This window comes from Petaurus breviceps, unplaced genomic scaffold (genome assembly GCF_028583685.1).
Source record: "Petaurus breviceps papuanus isolate PSGF00001 unplaced genomic scaffold, PetGlider_PUasm1.0 189, whole genome shotgun sequence".
NCBI lineage: Eukaryota > Metazoa > Chordata > Mammalia > Diprotodontia > Petauridae > Petaurus > Petaurus breviceps.
Window position 1 is genome coordinate 40109357 of NW_027185809.1, and position 19656 is coordinate 40129012.

The 19656-nt window shown below is 35.8% G+C and overlaps 1 protein-coding gene across 9 annotated transcripts in view; it reads right to left on the minus strand.

Moving 5' to 3' along the window:
* Nucleotides 1-19656, minus strand: part of DIO2 (iodothyronine deiodinase 2) — a 306669-nt gene that overhangs the window by 123790 nt on the left and 163223 nt on the right. For 2 of the 9 annotated variants that reach the window (XM_069092339.1, XM_069092338.1), the window contains exon 1: nucleotides 11720-11900. The exons of the other annotated variants lie outside the window; for them this stretch is intronic. The gene's annotated coding sequence lies outside the window, so the exon portion shown is untranslated. Of the gene's footprint in view, nucleotides 1-11719; nucleotides 11901-19656 lie in introns of those variants that run through there. 9 annotated transcript variants of the gene reach the window in all.

The following is a 19656-nucleotide window of genomic DNA, read 5'->3' on the forward strand; positions in this document are numbered from 1 at the left end:
ATATCTATCCATATATGTGCGTATATCTATCTGTATATGTATCTATATCACTTTAAATATGATTACTAAATTACAAAGTTATAGTATTACTAAATGAGTTTTCTGTAGTTTTCTGGAGACTTCAATAAGCCAAGTGGTAGAGCAAATAGATTGCTGGACTTGACATCAGGAAGACCAAAGTTCAAATACTGCCTTAGACACAGTATCTATGTCACCTAGGAAAGTCTTTTAACCTTTTTTTTTCAATCTCAGTTTTCTCCTCTATAAAATAAGATAAAGGTACCAACTTCATGTTGTGATCATCAAATGGGAAAGACTGTAAAGTGCTTTGTAAATACTAAAGTGCTACATAAATGTTATCTACTGTGATCAGGTTGTTTTTGTTTCCATAAATGCTCAAGTTACAATGATATAGGAACAACCTTTTTTTTTTCAATGAATATATGGCAAGGAAAAGGTTATTAATAATCATAAATATTAATATTTGTTAAATACTACCATGTTTGCTAAGCAAGCAAGTTTTATGAAAGAATTGCCTGCCCAGCAAAAAGTTTAACAAAATGCTTTGGGCATAATACATGGTTTATAAAGTAGGGGATATTGGCAAGAACATTCTGATTATTTCCTTTCCTCTAAATTAGTTGGCAGTTCCCAACTCCAGATGTACTGGAATGCTGAACTGGACTCAGGGGCAGTGAGTAATTTCTGTATGCCTATCCAAGAAATGGTCTTATGCTACTAAAATCCTTCAGTTCTTGGACTGCATCTTAGAAAGATGTACTTGGTAATTGATGCTTTGCTGTGTCTTTGATTTTAGGGTCAATTAGGTCATGCAGTGGATAAAATGTTGAAGCCAGAGTCAGGAAGACCACGAGGTAAAATTGGCCTCAGAACTTACTAGCTATGTGACCCTGTGCAAGTCATTTAACCTCTGTCTGCCTCAACTTCCTCATCTGCAAAAAGTGATAATAATATCATCTACTTCCCAGAGCTGTTGGGAGAACAAATGAAATTGTATTTGTAAAACACTTTTTAAACCTCAACACTATATATAAATGTTATTTATTATCATCATTTCATTGATGTAAATAATCCCTCCAAGAGAACAGATCACAACTCCCCCATGCATTCTTGTACTATACAATTCTTTTCCCTATCATCCAATAAATCCTTCACCAACGGCAGGTTATACTGGGGTCTTTAGAATTCTTGATGCTGTACAGATACCAATGGAGCATTCAGACTTTCTTATTTCTTACTTACATTACATGACTGGCCCACAACCTGTACCAGTCATACATTTCTCTGACAGTCGTTATGTCTCTTGACCCACACAGTATTGATTGGTATTACATGATAGCATGTCAAACCAATATTGGCCTTTATAATGCCACATAGTGACCTATAGTTCTTCGGATATTATGGTATTTCAAGACTTACTTCCATACAGCAACACCAGAAGAATAATGGTGTTCTAAAAGCTGAACCTCATGAGAAGAGGTTATTGTTTGTCTTCGTTCTCAAAGAGAACCATGACATCAGGAAGGTGATGCCATTACTTGCCCGTGAATTAATTTAAGTGAGGGAGGGCTATACAAAGTCACCAGCCTCATTTTCTCCTCCAGAGCCATTTGGATCCAGTGGCATGATATAGATCAGGAGATGGCCTTGGATGCAGTGAGAGATGTTGGCCTTTTAAGGCAAGGTCTTTAACAAGTTTCAGTTTTAGTGAGGCAACACCCATCCAATGATTAAGGTTAGGTAAAAAAGGAGGCAGAGAACAGCCTCTATTACCTAGTCAAAAAAAAAAGCAATCCATGAGGGGAAGACCCACAGGGTTTCTGATCAAAACAGAAACAGTTGCTATTTAACATCATTCTAAGCCTATCAGGGCTCAAACAATGACCAAGTGAGACTTAGCCTGGGACTTATTGCTGGTCAATCAATGAGAACCAGAGTAATTTGGTATTAAGGCCAGGTTCTTAAGGAAAAAAAATCTAGCCCATAAACCCCAATATATCTTGTGAGGTTTCAGCAATCAAAATTTATATTCTTGTTGGCAGAGAAACTGTAGGTAAGGGTATGATGCCCTATGTGGATAGGGAGAAGGGAAAGGGGGACAAGCGAGGAAGAAAAGAAGGGAAGAAAGGAAGGAAGGAAAGAAGGAAGGAAGGAAGGAAGGAAGGAAGGAAGGAAGGAAGGAAGGAAGGAAGGAAGGAAGGAAAGGAGAGGGAAAGAAAGGAGAGGGAATGAAGGAAGGGAGAGGGAAGGGAGAGGGAATGAAGGGGAAGGGAGGGAAGGAAGGAAAAGGGAGAGGCAAAGGGAGAGGAAGAGGAGAGGAAAGGAAAGAAAGAAGGAGCTGTGTTGTCCAACTGGACAGTTCCCCAATGAGGCAGCTCCTACTACTACTCACAGAGGTTATTGTTTGTCCTTCATTCTCAAAGAGGACCATGACATCAGGGAGGTGATACCATGACATGCAAGTCAGTTGGATTTAAATGAGGGAGGGCTATGCAAAGTCACCAGCCTCACTTTCCCCTCCAGAGCCATCTGGATTCAGTGGCAAGATATAGATCAGGATGACTGGAGATGGCCCTCACAGGGAGAGGTATGGGCTTACTGAAAGCAGCAGTACAAAGTTTCCCAAAGGCAATCAAGCCTATTTGCGTTGTCCAGTTTGATATTCAGACTAGTTCACTGTCTATGAGTAGAAGAATGGCAGGACAGAACATTTATTATGTTACATAATTATTACATAATTATTACATAAATATTACATAATTACATAAATTTCTAGAAGAGATAATATAAAAGCTGCTGAATTATTGTAGAAAGATAAAGAAGGATGAGAACTGACATTTGATTTGGTGATTAAGAAATCATTTGTGATCTTAGAGAGAATGGTGGTGACAAAAACCAGATTAAAGGGAGTTGGGGAATGAAGGAAGTGAGCTACACTTTAGCCAAGTAAGTTTAGTAGAGAAGAGAGATATAAGATGATAACTTGAGAGGATAGCAGGCTCAACAGAAAGTAATTTTGGGGGGAAAGGGGAGGGATTGGATTGTTTTATTTTTTAATGAATGAAAAAGCATTTACTAAGCACTTAATCCTGTAGAACTATGCTAAATCCTGAGGGTAAAAACTGAAAAGTGAGACCATCTCTACTCTCGAGAAGTTCAAATTCTAATTAAGAGAGACAACAAAACATCTTAGGTTGGATAGCAGGGCCCAGAGGTTCTTTATCTCAATAAACACAGCCAATGGCAACATCCTAGGGTCTATCGGGCAGATGATAACGTCTGGTTATCTTCTCTATCTTATGAGAGGAATTATAATCGATGACTTTTTTTGTTGTTGTTGAATCAGCGAGAGTGTCTATCCTACTCTCCCCCAGATGATAGGCTGAAGGGCCCCAGGCCTATATCCACTAGAAAGAGGAAAATGGACCCAAGAGTTGGAATGGAGCACATGCTCAGAATTCTCTGAAGAAGCTGGGGAAGAGGAGGTGGTTGGGGAAGAATGGTGGGAGAGAGATACCAAGAGTGCAATCCACGGAAGAGGTGAGCTGGTGCAGGGTTTCTCATGGCTTGAACCACTCGACCCTCACCATCTAGTAGGATCTGGGCAGAGGGCAGGCTAGGGTTTGGCTCAAGTATGAAGGAAGAGAATTTACCATTTAAAAGGAATATGATGATTTCTCCCTCTGTAACTGGAAGGATGGTGAAGAAAATCAGTGGTGATTCCACGAATATTTGAGGATTGGGATAAAGAGAACAAACTGCTCAGATTGCCACAATTTTGTCAGTGAATAGTTTTAAGTGTCAATGTGAGGACAAGGGGGAGGGAAGTTGCCTGGGAACTTGAGGAGAGAAGATGTTTGGAACAGTCTCTGTGGGAAACTGAAAAGCAACACTTGCTTCACAGAGTTTCCCGTTAGTTTTGATTCTCTGAATTTAAAGAATGTGCTCTGGATGAAATTATGCCTCATATTCATTACCTTCAAAAGGCCATTCCAGTTAAAGATTTTACTCCAGTACCAACACTCTTATATTGGATAGGTTCATTACCCTTTCAGAAGGCCTTCCCGTATTCATTTCACATATAAGGGTTCTCACCAATATGAATTCTCTGACATACTATAAGCAGTAAGTTCTTATGGAAAACCTAACTTCCTTACATTCATAGTTTTTCTCCAAAATAAGTTGCTTTGGGAGGTATTGTCTTGTATTTCACCTGAAGTCTTTTTTGACTTTCTTTTCTCTCAGTCTCAGAAGGGTTAAAAAAAAACCTAACCACTAATGCCTTTAATCCCATTTCCTTCCCTTTCATCTGAGAACTTGCTTCACTGTTCCTTCTTGAATTCTCAATTTCAGTCTCTCCCTCCTTCCCTACTTTTTACCATCAAGCTTAGGTCCTCTAGCATAAAACCTTGTCTCCTACTTAAATGAAACATCATAGATATAGAGCTGGAAGGGAACTTTTAGGTCAGTAAGTCCAGCTCCTTCATTTTACAAATGAGAAAACTAAGGCACAGAGGAAGTTACCCAGGTTCGCATGTTTAAGTAAATGTAATTTGTCTTGTAAGTATTACTGAGGCATGACTGAATCCAGGTCTTTCTAACTCTAAGTCCCATGTTATCCTACCCACAATGCTATGCTTTGAGGCTAACCATACTGAAGTTTCTAATCTTCCATTCTTCACATTTCAAAACTTCTCCTATCTTTTTATATAGGCGTAGTCGTGGTAGAACTCAAGTCAAAGATGGTCAAACTATTTAGTTACTTTTTGGGTAAAATTCCAAATTGCTTTCCAGAATGGTTATACCATTCACAGATCTACCAACAATGAATCAATAGACCTGTTTTTTTTAAACCTTTCTAATATTCATCATTTTCTTTCTATTATATTCATTATATTAATAGGGCTTCTCTCCAGTACGACCTAAACTTGTTTGTAGGCAGTAGGGAAGGAGGGGGAGACTGAAATTAAGAATGCTAGAAGGAACAGGGGAACAGGTTCTCAGATGAAAGGGAAAGTAATGGGATTAAAGGAATTAGTGGTTAGGGTTAAATCCTTCTGAGACTGAGAAAAAAAAAGTAAGAGAAAAAGGACTTCAGGTGGAATACAAGACAATACCTCCTAAGGCAACTCATTTTGGAGAAAAACCATGAATGTAAGGAAGTTAGGTTTTCTATGAGGACTCACTTCTTATAGTACATCAGAGAATTCATACTGGTAAGAACCCTTATAGATGTAATCCATATGGGAAGGCCTTCTGCAAGGGTAATGAACCTATCCAATATAAGAGATACTGGAATAAAATCTTTAACTGGAATGCCCCTTTGTAAAGGTCATTCAATCATTTAATTGGACGATTAAAACTGATTCTGTAGAAAGCATGATAAAGGAACATTTAGTAATCTATAAAACGATTACTGCATTGAGGTTAATTAACATTATTTATAATAATTCCTATCATCAGCCCTTTCCTCCCTGGACCTTCACTATTACCATTCCCTACATGTGGAATAGAGTGGCTAGGTGGCACAGTTGATAGAGTACCTGGATCCAGAGTCAGGAAGATTCACGTTCCTGAGTTCAAATCTAGCCTCAGATACTTAGAAGTTGTGTGACCCTGGGAAAGTCACTTAATGCTCTTTACCTTAGTTTCTTCATCTGTAAAATGAGCTGGAGAAAGAAATGGAAAATCACTCCAATATCTTTACCAAGAAAACCCCAGATGGGGTCATGAAGAGTTGGACATAACCAAACAATACATATGGAATAGCTTCCCTCATCCTCTCAATCTTTTGAATTCCTATCAACTCTTTAAAACTCAGTCATTCTTTTAATATTAAGGTTACCAGTATAGCATTTAAGTTATCAATCTGATGTTTCCTTATTCTCATTCCTTGGTCAACTGAGTTTTTTTTTATCATATTTGTTGTCTTTGTTGGTAACACGTAGCAACTTACATCTACCATGTCTATGGTCACCAGCAATTTTTATTCTTCTGACATCATGATATTCCATTATTCATAGACATACTGCATCACAAGGAGAATATTCATGTTAAAAAGGTGAATTTTTTTGGTATACTGCTTTGCAAACCTTAAAATTTATAAATGACAATTATTATAATCAAATAAAATTTCACTTTTTTGTGTTTTGCTGTTTAAAAAGGACTACTCACACAATAATAATATGAGGTAAATAATGTAAGTAAAATAGGTTATTCTTATTCCTTGAATGTTGAAACCAATCTTAAAGAAATTAGGTGATATGCCCACAGTTAGAAGGCTAACAAATGGTAGATAGAGTTGGACTCAAGCCCAGAGCTTCTAAATCCAAGTCTATTAGAACCTACTTTGTATTGAGGATCTGAATATAGTCTCATTTTTATGCAAATATTTCTCTTTTTAAAATTTTATTTTAGACTCAAGAGTCAGAACACAAATATAAAATGGAGAAAAGAAACAAAAATGTATCAGAAACTTAAATACAAAGGAAGAAAAAAAGTATGTTGTATGCATAACAGAACATGAGAGGATTCAAAATATGTAACAATAAATTTTCACTTCAAGAAAGTCTGTATGATAAATGATACACCTTATATTAAGAATAGTCCATCTTTTCTTTGCTTCCTTGTAAGTTTTCTTTTGTTCTCTGCTATGCACTTTTTTACTTTGTTCTTTTTCCCCCCCTCTACTCCCCCCAGAAAGTCACAATAAAGTTTAGATATGTTTCTCCATAGCTATATATATATATATGTATATATATATATATAAAACATATATAATATATATATATACAAACATATATGCATACATATATAGATGTATACTTTCCCAAACAAACTCTACTCCTGATCTTTGTTTTTGTTTGTGTATATCTCTTATTTCCTATATCATTTTTTTTTAAAGCAATTAGGGTTAAGTAACTTGCTCAAGGTTACACGGCCAGTTATTATTTCTGGGTGTGGTGCTGAGTATCTGAGCCCGATTTGATCCAAGTCATCCCAACACTGGAGCCGGTGCTCTTACTCGCTGAGCCACCTGGCCGTCCCTAAGCAATTGGGGTTAAGTAACTTGCTCAAGGTTACACGGCCAGGTGTTTCTGGGTGGGTGCCAAGTGTCTGAGCCCGGGATTCGATCTCCAGGTCTTCTCAACACTGGAGCAAGTGCTCTTACTCACTGTGCTACCTGGCCGCCCCTCCTATATCATTTTTAGTAGCATTATTCCTCCTGGCATACAAGTAGTAGAGGCCCAAAGACTGACCACAAGTACTCTGGGAAAAGAGAGAGCTTACAAGTAGATCTATCACCAGGTTACAGAAAGTTCTGTAGTAGTAGGTACTAAGAGAAACAATAAGCAGCTAGGTGGTACAGTAGATCCAGCATTAGGCTTGGAATCAGAAAGACTCATCTGCATGAATTCAAATCAAGCTTCAGAGACTCACTAGGTGAGTGGCCCTGAGCAAGTTACTTAATTCTGCAAGTCACTCAGTTCCTCATCTGAAAAACAAGCAAGAGAAGGAAATGGCAAACCATTTCATTCTCTTTGCTAAGAAACCCTCAAAATGGGGTCATGTAGAGTTGGACACAAATGAAAAATAACAGAGAAAAGACAGAAAAAGTCAAGTCTAAGACACAAATTATGCAATTAAAATGAGTGGTTAATAGTAAAAAGAGTTATTTTAAAAAGAAGTAGACTATAGGACATAAGAGAGGGAAGTGGCTTAAAAGGGACAGATTTCTTTTTCTATAGGGGAAACAAAGGACTTTCAAGAAAAAAAAGAAAAGAAAAAAGCATTCAAAAAGCAAATTATTGAGGGGTATTTGCTTTGTCTTCGAAGGCTGTATGTTTATAGATGGGATTCAAGCATAGTTGAGGTACACTGAAAAGAACACTGGATTTGGAATCTAAAGATGTGGTTTCAAATTTCACCTCTGCCCTTTCCTATCTCTGTGACCCTTAACTTCTGAGATCTTCAATTTCCTTATCTATAATGAAGGAGTTGGACTAGGAGGCCTCTTTGAAGCTCCAAACCTATGATTTCAGCGATCCCTTCTAATTAATTTCCAATTAGTTACCAATTAAAATATATACAAATATATTTGAAACATTTGGTTGAGTTGGGTAAAATTTCAATAACTGATTTCTATCTCATATGGGTCATGGTCATATAAAGCCTTTTAAAGACAAAGCTCCCCAGAAGGGAAGTTTCCCTTAAAGGTCCTAGTTTCAGCAATTAGTCAGAACCTCACCTTAATTCTTGTTATTCATACCACTATTTTCAAATGAAAAAGTCAAAGGGTGTTTCTCTTAGCCTGAGGGTTGAAGCTAGGAGCACAGCAATCACTAATAAATACATGGCAAACTTGCTTCGGTGGGTTTTTCCCTTACTCAGGATTTTCTGTTTGATTTACTAGGTGATAGTTGCATCATGCAAGTCCAGTATTATTTCAGCTCATCAGATGATTACACGCATTACTCCCAAAGAGGCTTCAATTACAGATTCACTCGATTGCAAAATGAAAGATTCTTGAGAGAAATTACAATATCCAGGGGTTTTATTCTTTTTAATATGAGAAATTCTCAGTACATGAAAGCAGTTTTTTTTTTCAATTTCAGTAATCCATTCACATTATATTGTGTATGGGGCTAGGGTAACTACCTTTCATCAGTGTTGACCTAGGCACTATGCCACTATATATGTATATATGTATAGTTACCATCTATATGTCTCTGTAAGATAGATTACCAGATAACTTGCTCCTACAGAGCTAAACTGTTAATCTTAGTCATTTGGAATACAAGAGAAAGAATGAAGAGCTAATTAAGCCAAGACTTGCCTAAGAGTACCTGGTCCGTGTACTCATGAACTGAAATGCTCATACAGCATTTTGCACAAGAGAATCACCCTTTGCCTGACTCAGAGTCTCCCCAGGACAGGCCTGAAGAAGGGTGGAGGCCAGGTCACTCTGCATATGATGCTATACATGTCCTATGTCCAAGGAGAAAGGGGTGGAGATTATGGGAAAGAACAGAGCTGCTGGCCTTTTGGCAATTTCTTGATGGAAGCAGTCCTGTACTGGAAAGTAAATGCCCTAAGTGGGACATATAAACACAAAGTTCAAAGCCAGGCCCTGAAAGATAAGGCAAAAATAACAGGAATACAGTGTTCCCAATGTCTTAGTGTTATTTTAAGCTCTTTAAAGTTATTAAAGCTTAGATTTGCAGTAGGACTTTTGATATTCACCATGTATTAGTTGCATCTATAAAGTGTTTATAAATGTTTTTTTTTTTCTAATTGACTTGACTGTAATTGAATTGAATCCAAAGCTGGCCTGAGTTTCTCAGGGAAACTCTCATTGCATGGACAAGGGAAGGTTTCAAGTTGATCAGAGAGCTAATTGGGAGTTATAGTCACAACTGTTGTTTCAACAGCATCTTTCTGAGCAGCATAGGAATTTAATTGGATATTTGGATGCAGGAAGGGCCTCGTCATGGGCAACTTGGCCAAGTCTAAAGGAAGTCAAAGCCCTTCATAACCCAGACATTTTCAACTCAGGTTTTCCTGACTCCTGGCCCAGGGCTATATCCACCATGCCACTTAGTGGCCTCATTCAACATGCTTTCAGGCAGACAATAAACATTTATGAAGTGTTTACTATGTGTCTGGCACTGATCTAAGAATTAGGAGTACAAAAAGAGGCAAAAACACAACCCTTATACTGAAGAAATCATAAAATAGGGTAGATCATAATCAGGGGTGGGTAGCCAGAAAAATAAAAAAAAAAATCTCAGGAGACACATGGTAACTTTCTTACTATGTATTTGATACTAAGCTAAGAATTCGGGATACCAAGAAAGCCAAAAACAGAATCCTTATTCTAAAGAAATCAAAATATGTTCATTCTCAAAAAGGACCATGACATCAGGAAGGCGATGTCATGACCTGCAAGTGAATTGTACTTGAGTGAGAGAGGGCTGAGCAAGGTCACCAGCCTCACTCTCTCCTCTAGAGCCATCTGGCAAGGTAAAGATCAGGACGATTGGAAATGGCCTAGATGCAGTGGGCTCTGGGCAATACATTTTTATCAATAACGCTTTGTACCGTGACTCACTGAAAATTCTATGCCCCATAAAAACTGAAACAAAATTGTACGGCGCATCTGCTTAAAAACCAACTGGTAAGTGCATATCCTTAGTCTCTGCTTTCCAAATTCTGAGTCAATGAAGGGGGGGGGTGTATCTCCTTTGAATAGACCTATTTATTTCTTTATGTAAATGTTCCTCACTCCACAGACACTAGCATCTACTTGTGTGTATTCTGAAATATACTGTTACTTTGATATTGACAAATATTTAAGAAACACCCTTATTTTGAACTTAATATTCAAAGAATGTTTTAAAAAGTCAAAACTTACTTTTATCAAAGCTCAGGAACAATTTTGGAGCTTTTGTGGGTGCTTCAAGTATTATACTGATATAGTACAACCTGGGTTAGCTGGTAGAATGAAAGGGAAGACAAAAGCCAACCTAGCTTGGTGTTTAGGGAAGAGGAACTATAATAGAAAAAGTGATCCCTCAGCATGCTTCCCTTAAGTATGTATTCTTTCCTCAGATCAACTTATGACAGGAGTTGTTCTTGGATGAGCTATTAGTCCTCTGTTGTATTTATTCAGATCCTTGGCTAAGGGAAAACAATAAGGTATACAGAGAAAAGAACCAGTGCAGTAGGCTTTTGTAACATCCTGGCATTGTGGTTGGTAAAGAACTGGCAAATATACTTGGGCTACATAAAAGACAAACATTCAGTTCTGAGAAAAGCTCCTTGAAATTCTTTATTCAACCTGTATCAACAGGTACATCCTTATTAGACTTGGAGTACCAGAAGCTGTCACTCAGGAAGTAAGTTACTAGTTTCTCTCAAACCCAGAACCTCATCATTCCAGTTTGATTCAATACACAGAAAGGAACTGCCTTGTTCACCTTCGTTCTTGGGCAATCTCCTTCTCTATCATCTTTTTGATCATTATGATGCTTGGTTTCAAGGAAGCCAAAGAAAATTCAGATGTAACCAGAAACAATATAAATGTGTCAGCCTAGAACAGAAAAGTGGTCTATTCAATCTAGTCACCTGCTTTCCATAGTAAATAATGCCAAATGCTTCAGAGAAAGCTCTGAGCCTCTAGGACACACCTACATTATACAATTGTGCAATGATATTCATAGGGCATTTTTTTAACCCTGACCCCAATTGATGAACAGTTAACGCCCTAAATTTTCAACATAAAAAACCTTGAAATATTATCCCAGTTGGTATGCATAGACTCAACTCTTAATGAATTCATTCATTTAAAAAGAAAAAAAAATTGCCCATCCCTGATCCCAAGTCTTTGATCACATGAATAATGGCTAGCACTAACTCAGGGGCCAAAACAAAACTTATGGGCAAACTTTCCTGGCCTCCTTTTAGGAGGGGCCTGTTTTTTTTTTTTTTGTCAGATACTTTAAAAATGATGATCACTATTATCCATGATGGGAAGAGCTAGTAATAGATGATGGCCACTCATATAGTTAATTGAATCTTCTTCAACCAAAATAGCAAATAATATGATAATAGTAATTACAACTTACTAGGAACATGTAAATTACCATGGTCCAAAAGTATTTTTTGTTCATATAATTAGGTTCGTAAATCAACATACCTCTATAAACAAATCCTCAAGGAACAAAGTTATCTTGGGATTAGAAAGGATTGGGACAGTTCTGATCTTCTTATCACTACTCAGTAGGGAGAGTGGTTGATGGGAAGATGGTAGTGGCAGTATTTCAGACAAGCCAGGACCTGGTCTTGGGCCAGGCCCATGAGAAGGTTATAATCCTAGTTTCATCACTTGGAAGTTGGGGCGTTACCATCTAGGTCACAGCTATGTACAGCCTTGGTATCTCTGGGTGGGGACATCACTCAAAACAGCAGGAATCCTGCCCACTGACCTCTTTAAACTATAGATGAATCTGCCTAGAGAAAAGGTAAAAAAGAAAACCTATCCTGCTAAGGTACAATGTATCTTTCACAGTTGGCAAGACATATAGTCTATATTATTGCTACACTAGTATTAAAATTTCTGACAAAATAGTAGAGCGGCATAATGGAAAAAGCACTAACTCTGGAGTCAGGTGACATGGGCTTACATACTGCCTCTGACACCAAGTACCTTTATGAACTTGGGTAGGTCTCTTACTTTCTCTAGTCTTCAGGTTCTTCCTTTGTAAAATATCCTTTAAAGTTCTTCCCATCTCTGTATCTATGATGAAATGAATGTGCTTAATTGGAACAAATCCTTTCCTCGTTTATATATTACTATATATAAATGCTCTTATATTAAGCACCAATTCAAACTTTGAATGAATGAATAAATGAATGAATGAAAAAGAATTTATTAAGGGCTTACTTTTTGCCCTGTAAGCAAAATGAGGCACTGTGCTAAGTCCTGGGGATAGAAAACAAACAAAATCCCTGTTACAAAGGAACTTACATTCTGAGTTAGCTATATTTAGTGCAATCTTCTTGTCTGTTGCTCCTCTTTTCCTTTCGGCCAGTCAGCAGTTTCTTAACTTTCTTTCCTTCTTTAGGAACAATCATTGGAAAGTAGAGTTGGTTTTGCTAACGGCTAATCTCTCCCTGAATATACTCTCCCTCCTATCCACCTTCTCCTTCTGCACTTTCCTACCTGATACGTTGATATATTTCTACATCAAAGCAGATGTATGTGCATTGTATGTGGGCATGTCTATGCATTCAACTTTCTTTGGTTTCATTTGAAATTGAGGTTCATGTGCAGCTTCCTCTCTCAGAGCCTTCTTCCTGAGTATCCCAGTTATGTGATAGAAGTTCTCAAAATTGCTTCTTTCTTCCATCCCTATTATATTCCTTTTTCTTTTTCCTTCAAGATCATCAAAATATAACAAAATTGCTCCTAAGTCATTGGTTTCATTTTCTCTATGCTCTTTGGAGACATTTGGCCTCTGTGGAAACACTTGTTTCTTCTCTCCTTATTAGAATGCAAGTACTTCATCACATATTTCCTTCTAGTTCAAATATATCCAGATTTCAATTTTTCTATTGACTTTGATTTTTGCATTTCAATGTATCTATTCAGTTCTGGCTGTTCTTACCACCTTTATTTCATCTGGAAGTCTTTCACATACACACACAAAATATCTTAATTGTTCAAATATTCACTGTGTAAGCATCAAAGATATAGGATTGGGTTTTGTTTTTATTGAGATCTGTAATTTAATTTCTTGGTGCAGGAACTCCCAGTGAGGAAATTTGCTCTGACAAGTTACATAAGCACCTGTTCTGTACCTTTAAAGTCCTAGAGAGTCCACTGGGGTCATTGAGAGACTGGCTTACCCATATCATCACTATCAGAGGGAAGACAAAACCAAATAATACAAAACAAGTTAGTTTTTCAAGACTTTCTGGGTTTTTTAATAAAAAGTTTTAATCAAACTTTTTGCAGAATTGATCATGAAATGTTGGTCTCCATTTTAAATGGATTTGCTCTAAGTACTATTTTTCAAGTCCTTGGATAAGGAATTTCTTTATTTAAAACAATAATACTCTCTTCATTAAATAATGAGTGGGCTAAAGAAGAAATCATATAAGCAACTGAAATTTTCAGTAAAGAGAATGACAATGATGAGACAACATATGAAAACCTGTGCAATAAAGTAAAAGGAGTAATCAGAAGAAAATTTGTATCTCTGAATACTTACATCAGTAAAATACAGAAAGAGCAGACCAAAGAATTGGGTATGCAATTAAAAAAACTTAAAAAAGAATAAAGTAAAAATCCCCCATTAAATACTAAATTGGAAATCCTGGAGATGAAAGTTCAGATTAATAAAATTTGATGTAAAAATATTGAATTAATAAATAAAACTAAGAAATGGTTTTATGGGAAAAAAAGAAAATATATCAACCTTTTGTTAATTTGAGTTAAAATAAGGGAGAAGAAAATTAAATCACTAGTGCTTAAAATGAAAAAGGTAGATATACCACTAATGAAGATGAAATTCAAGCAATTACAAGAAGTTATTTTGCCCAATCATGTGCCAAAAAATTTAACTATTAAAGTGAAATGGGAGAATATTTACAAAAATACAAATGGCCTAGATTAGCAGAAGAAAAATAGAATATCTAAATAGACCTATTGTACAAAGACAAATTGAACAGGCCATAAATAAGCTTCCTTAGGAAGAAGCACCAGGATCAGACAGATTTACAAATGAATTCTATCAAACATTTAAAGATCAACTAATTCTGATATTCAATAAATTATTTGTAATAATAGGCAAAGAAGGGATCCTATCAAACTCCTTTTATTAAATAAATATGATATTGTTACCTAAAAAAGGAAGAGTAAATACAGAAAAAGAAAATTAGAGACTAATTTTATTAATGAATACAGATGCAAAAATACTCAATAAAATATCAGCTAAAAATCACGACAATATATTACAAAGATTACACATTGTGACCATGTAGGATTTGCGCTAAGAATGCAGGGCTAGTTTAACATAAGGAAAATTATTAACATAATTGATTATATCAACAATAAGAGTAAAAAAATCACGATTATATCAATATTATAGATGTAGAAAAAGCTTCTGATAAAGTACAACAGTCATTTCTACTAAAAAAAAAACACTTTAAAATACAGGTATAAATGGATTTTTTTCTTAAATTGATAAAAAAATTACCTAAATGCATCAGCTAGTATTATTTATAATTGGGATAAGTTAATAGTCTTCTCAATAAGATCAGGGGTGAAATAAGAATGTCCACTCTCACCAATGTTATTCAATATTATATTGGAAATCCTAGCAATAAGAGAGAGAAAAAGAAATAGAAGTAATCTGAATAAGGCAGTGTGGAAAGAAAACTCTTTTTTTCAGATGACATGATGATATACTTGGGAAATCCCAAAGACTCAACTAAAAAGTTAGTTGAAATAATAGTTTTAGCAAAGTATCATGACCTACATATAAAGTATATATAACCTACATATAAAGAGAGATTACAGGAAAATTCAAAAATATGGAATATACTACCTGTCAGACTTATGGATAAGTGAAAACATTATGGATAAACAAGAGATAGAGAGCAGAGTGAGATACAAAATAGATACTTTCAATTACAGTACACAAAAAAAGATTTTGTACAAATAAAACAAATAGAACCAAGATCAGAAGGAAAGCAGAAAATTGGCTGGGGAGGGGGGGGTGGATTTTATAGACCAGTTCTTAGTTAAAAGTCTCATAGCTCAAATATGTAAAGAACTTTGTCAAATCTATAAGAATATGAGTCATTCCTCAATTGGTCAAAGAATATGAATAGACAGTTTTCCAATAAAGAAATCAAAATCATTTATAGTCAAATAAAATGCTCTAAATCATTATTGACTAGAAAAATACAAATTAAAACAACCTTGAGAAATCATTTTACACCTATCAGACTATTCAAAATGATAGAAAGAGAAAGTAACAAATGTTGGATGGTATGTGAAAAAAAATGGGACACTTCTACATTATTGGTGAAACTGTGAAGTGATCCAACCATTTCAGAGAGCAATCTAGAATTAAACCCAAAGAATTATTAAACTGCCTATATATACCCTTTGATCCAATAATAACACTATTAGGTCTGTTTCCCAGGATGGTTAGGGCAAAAGGAAAAGAACCTATATGATCTAAAATATTTATGGCAATTCCCCTTGTGATGTCAAAGAACTGGAAACTGCAGGGATACAATTGGTGAATGGCAGAACAAGCTGTGGTATATGATTGTGATGGATTATTACTGTGTTATAAGAAATGATAAGCTCAATGATCTTAGAAAAACATGAATAGACTTGTCACAAAATAATGAAGAGCAAAATGTGCAAAACCAAAAGAACGCTGAATAAAGAAACAGCTACATTGTTTTAAGAACAACTTCAAGAGACTAAGTCTTTTTGATTATTATAAATACCTAAATTAACTACAAAGGACATATGAAGGAAGATACTATCTGCATCCAGAAAAAGAACTGATAAATAGAAGTATACATGGTTTTACATACATACATACATACACACACACACGTATTATTTGTATCTAATAGCACCTCTAGTGTGGAGAGGGGGTGGAAAGAAAAAAAGGAAAAAAAAGAAAGTTGAATGATAACTTTATTATATATTTAAAAGGAATAGTGAGTTATACATAAGATATTTGCAGCTTCACATACAATCATCTTTATTTCTATTCTACTGTGTTATGGAAATGCTTGCTTTATTTCCTAAGTTCAGAATAAAATAAATAAAATTTTAAAAATAATGCTCTCTTTGTTAAATGCTTTAAAAGCACCTTATAAGTTGTAAGATCCCTAAAGAGCCATTGCTATAGCAATGACAATAGCTCTCTGTGCAGAGGAATGGGTCCCGGACGTTCTGGACTCACCTTCCTTCTATTTTCCTGTTATGTGGACCTTCTCTTGATGAATTATGGCCTACTCAGGACCGCCACCTGGACCTTTCTCCAGGCCCCTACTTCTCCTCTCCTGCCTCACTGTGTTTTCCAGCCCCAAAGGGATATTTTTCATAGTCTTCTCATTTTCCAACTCTCTTTTAAAATTTAAATTAAATAAAATTTTAATTTATTTTAAAAATTAAATAAAAATTAAATTTAAAATTAAAAAAAATTTTTTTGGTTGGTTTGGGTTGGTTTGGTTTTAGGCCTTAGATTGTAAACTCCCCAAGGATAGGTACTGCAATGCTTATTTGTGTGTATTTCCATAGTGCCTGGAATATGTAAAGTAGTGCGGTCTCACAGATCGTCACAGATCACCACAGACTCAAGGTCAGGAGGGTCAGGAGAACATGAAGCCTCCATGTGCGATATCAGCTATGTGATGCATCAGACTTTTCTCCTTCCTTTCCCTCCCTTCTTCTCAATTAATTATAATGTTCAAATATCCCAAAGCAGAGGTTTGGGGATAAAGGCAACATATCATATGTTGTCTCCTTACCGGTTAAAATACTGGAAAGTCCGAAGCAAAACTGAGAGGCAAGGAAATAAAAAGCAATTTCAAAGAGCAGTATTTATAATGTATAAAAGTCAAGCAGAGAGGCAATAATAGACTAACAGCTCACATCACATACCAAGATAAGGTGAAAATCAGTACATGATTTAGATATAAAGGGTAATATCATAAGCAAATGAGGAGAGTATGGGGAAAATTACTTATGAGATCAATGGATAAGGGAAGATTTTACCAAATAAGAGATAGAGAGGATCATGAGAGGTATTTTTATGATTGGCGTTGTTCAGTTGTTTTCCAGTTATGTCTGACTCTTCATGACCCCTTTTGGGTCTGTTTGTTTTTGGAAAAGATACCAGAGTAGATTATCATTTCCTTCCCCAGCTCATTTACAGATGAGGAACTGAGTAACTCAGACTTGCACAGGTTAATACAACTAGAAAATGTCTGAGGCCAGATTAGAACTCTAGTTCTTCCTGACTTCAGGCCAAACACCCTACCTACTGGACCATCTAGCTGCCCAATTTTGATTACATGAAATTAAAAAGTTTTCACATAAATAAAACAAAATGCAGCCAAAATGAGAAGGAAAGCAGGAAATTGGGGGGGAAATTTCACAGCAAGCTTCTCTGTTAAAGGTCTCATTTCTCAAATAGATAGGGAACTGAGACAAATTTATAAAAAAGAGTCATTCCTCAATTGATAAATGGTTGAAGGATATGAGAAAGTAATTTTCAGAAGAAGAAATCAAGTTATTAATAGTTTATTTAATAGAAAATATGCTCTAAATCACTGACAATTAGCAAAATGCAAATTAAAATAGCTCTGAGAATATAACCTCATACCTATAAGACTGGCTAAGATGACAGAAAGTGAAAATGCCAAATGCTGGAGAGGATATGGAAAAAATTAGGACACTGATTCACTGTTGGTAGAGTTGTGAACTACTTTTAACATTCTGGAGAACAATTTGGAACTCCACAATACCACTAGTAGGTCTGTTTCCCAAAGAGATAAAAGAAAAAAGGCAAGAACCCATTCCTATGTTAAGTTGTTTTTCAGTTCTGTCTGTCTGACTTTCCATGACCACATTTGAGGTTTTCTTGGCAGAAATACTGGAGTGGTTTGCCATTTTCTTCTCTAACTCACTTTACATAATGAGGCCCTAAGGCAAACAGGGGTAAGGGACTTGCCCAAGTTCACATAGCTAGCAAGTATTTGAGGCCATATTGGAATTCAGGAAGATGAGTTTTACTGACTCCAGGCCTAGCACTCTATTGACTGTGCCACCTAACTGTCCCCAAAGAACCCATATGTACAAAAATATTTATAGCAACTTTTTTGTGGTAGCAAAGAACTGAAATTGATGGAATGACAATCAGTTTAGGAATGGTTAAACAAATTGTGATATATTGTTGTGATGGAAGACTAATATATTATAAAAAATTACAAGGGGGATACTTTTAGAAAAACCTGGGAAGACTTATATGAACTGATGCAAAGTAAAACAAGCAGAACATTGCAGTACACAGCAACAACAATACAATGATCAACTGTGAAAGACTTGGCTACTCTAATCAATCCAGTCATCCAAGACAATTCCAAAGACTCATGATGAAAAATGCTGTCCACTTCAAAAGAGAGAGAAATGATGAACTCTAAGCAGATTGAAGTGTTTTTTCTTCATTTTCTTTATTTTTAAATTTTTTCTTTTTGCAACATGGCTAATATGGAAATATATTTTGCATGACTACACACATGTATTGGGTATCTTTTTTTTGACTTCTCAATGGGTGGGGAAGGGGCTGGAGGAAAGGAGACAATTTAGAAATCAAAGTTTTTTTAAAAGAATATTTTTAAAAATTTTCAAGAGAAGCTGGGCCATCATATGTGCTACAGTCATCCCATGAACTCATAGATCCATGGATGTTGGTACTTTTGTGGTTATTGATAGTTGGCATGGGATATTGTTTATAGGGTCAGATAAAAAAATTATATGTATATATGTGTATGTATGTATATACATATATGCATATATATGTGTAGATATACATATATATATTCCATATTGAAGTAATTAAGAGAATGACAAAAGCAACATTCTAGCTTTATTCTTCATCTAAGACCAAGGCAGGTACATTTGTAACCTTCAGTAAATTTTATTAGCATACCTAAGTTTGTACTTTTTACTCCTCTGCTCTATTGAGAAACTAATGGACTAAGTCTTAATTTATAGAGCATTTACTACTAAATGGTGAAAAAGCAAACAAAAGATACTGATCACTTTTCCAACCTACAAAAAAAATTTAACTCCTTGAATTTAGGGCAATCCCTTTTTATACCCCAAGGAGAATACTGCCTCAGAAACTTAAAAGTAGAGACCTGGGATTTACAGGGGGAAGGGTAGAGAGGAAGAGGTGAGACTGGTGACAAACTCTACTTCTCCTATATTTTTAATGTCTCTTTTTCCACTCTGAGCTGAGAGGCAGCTTATCATAGTGTATAGTACTAGAGTTGGAATAACTCAGCGTCTCTGAACATCAGTTTCCTTATACA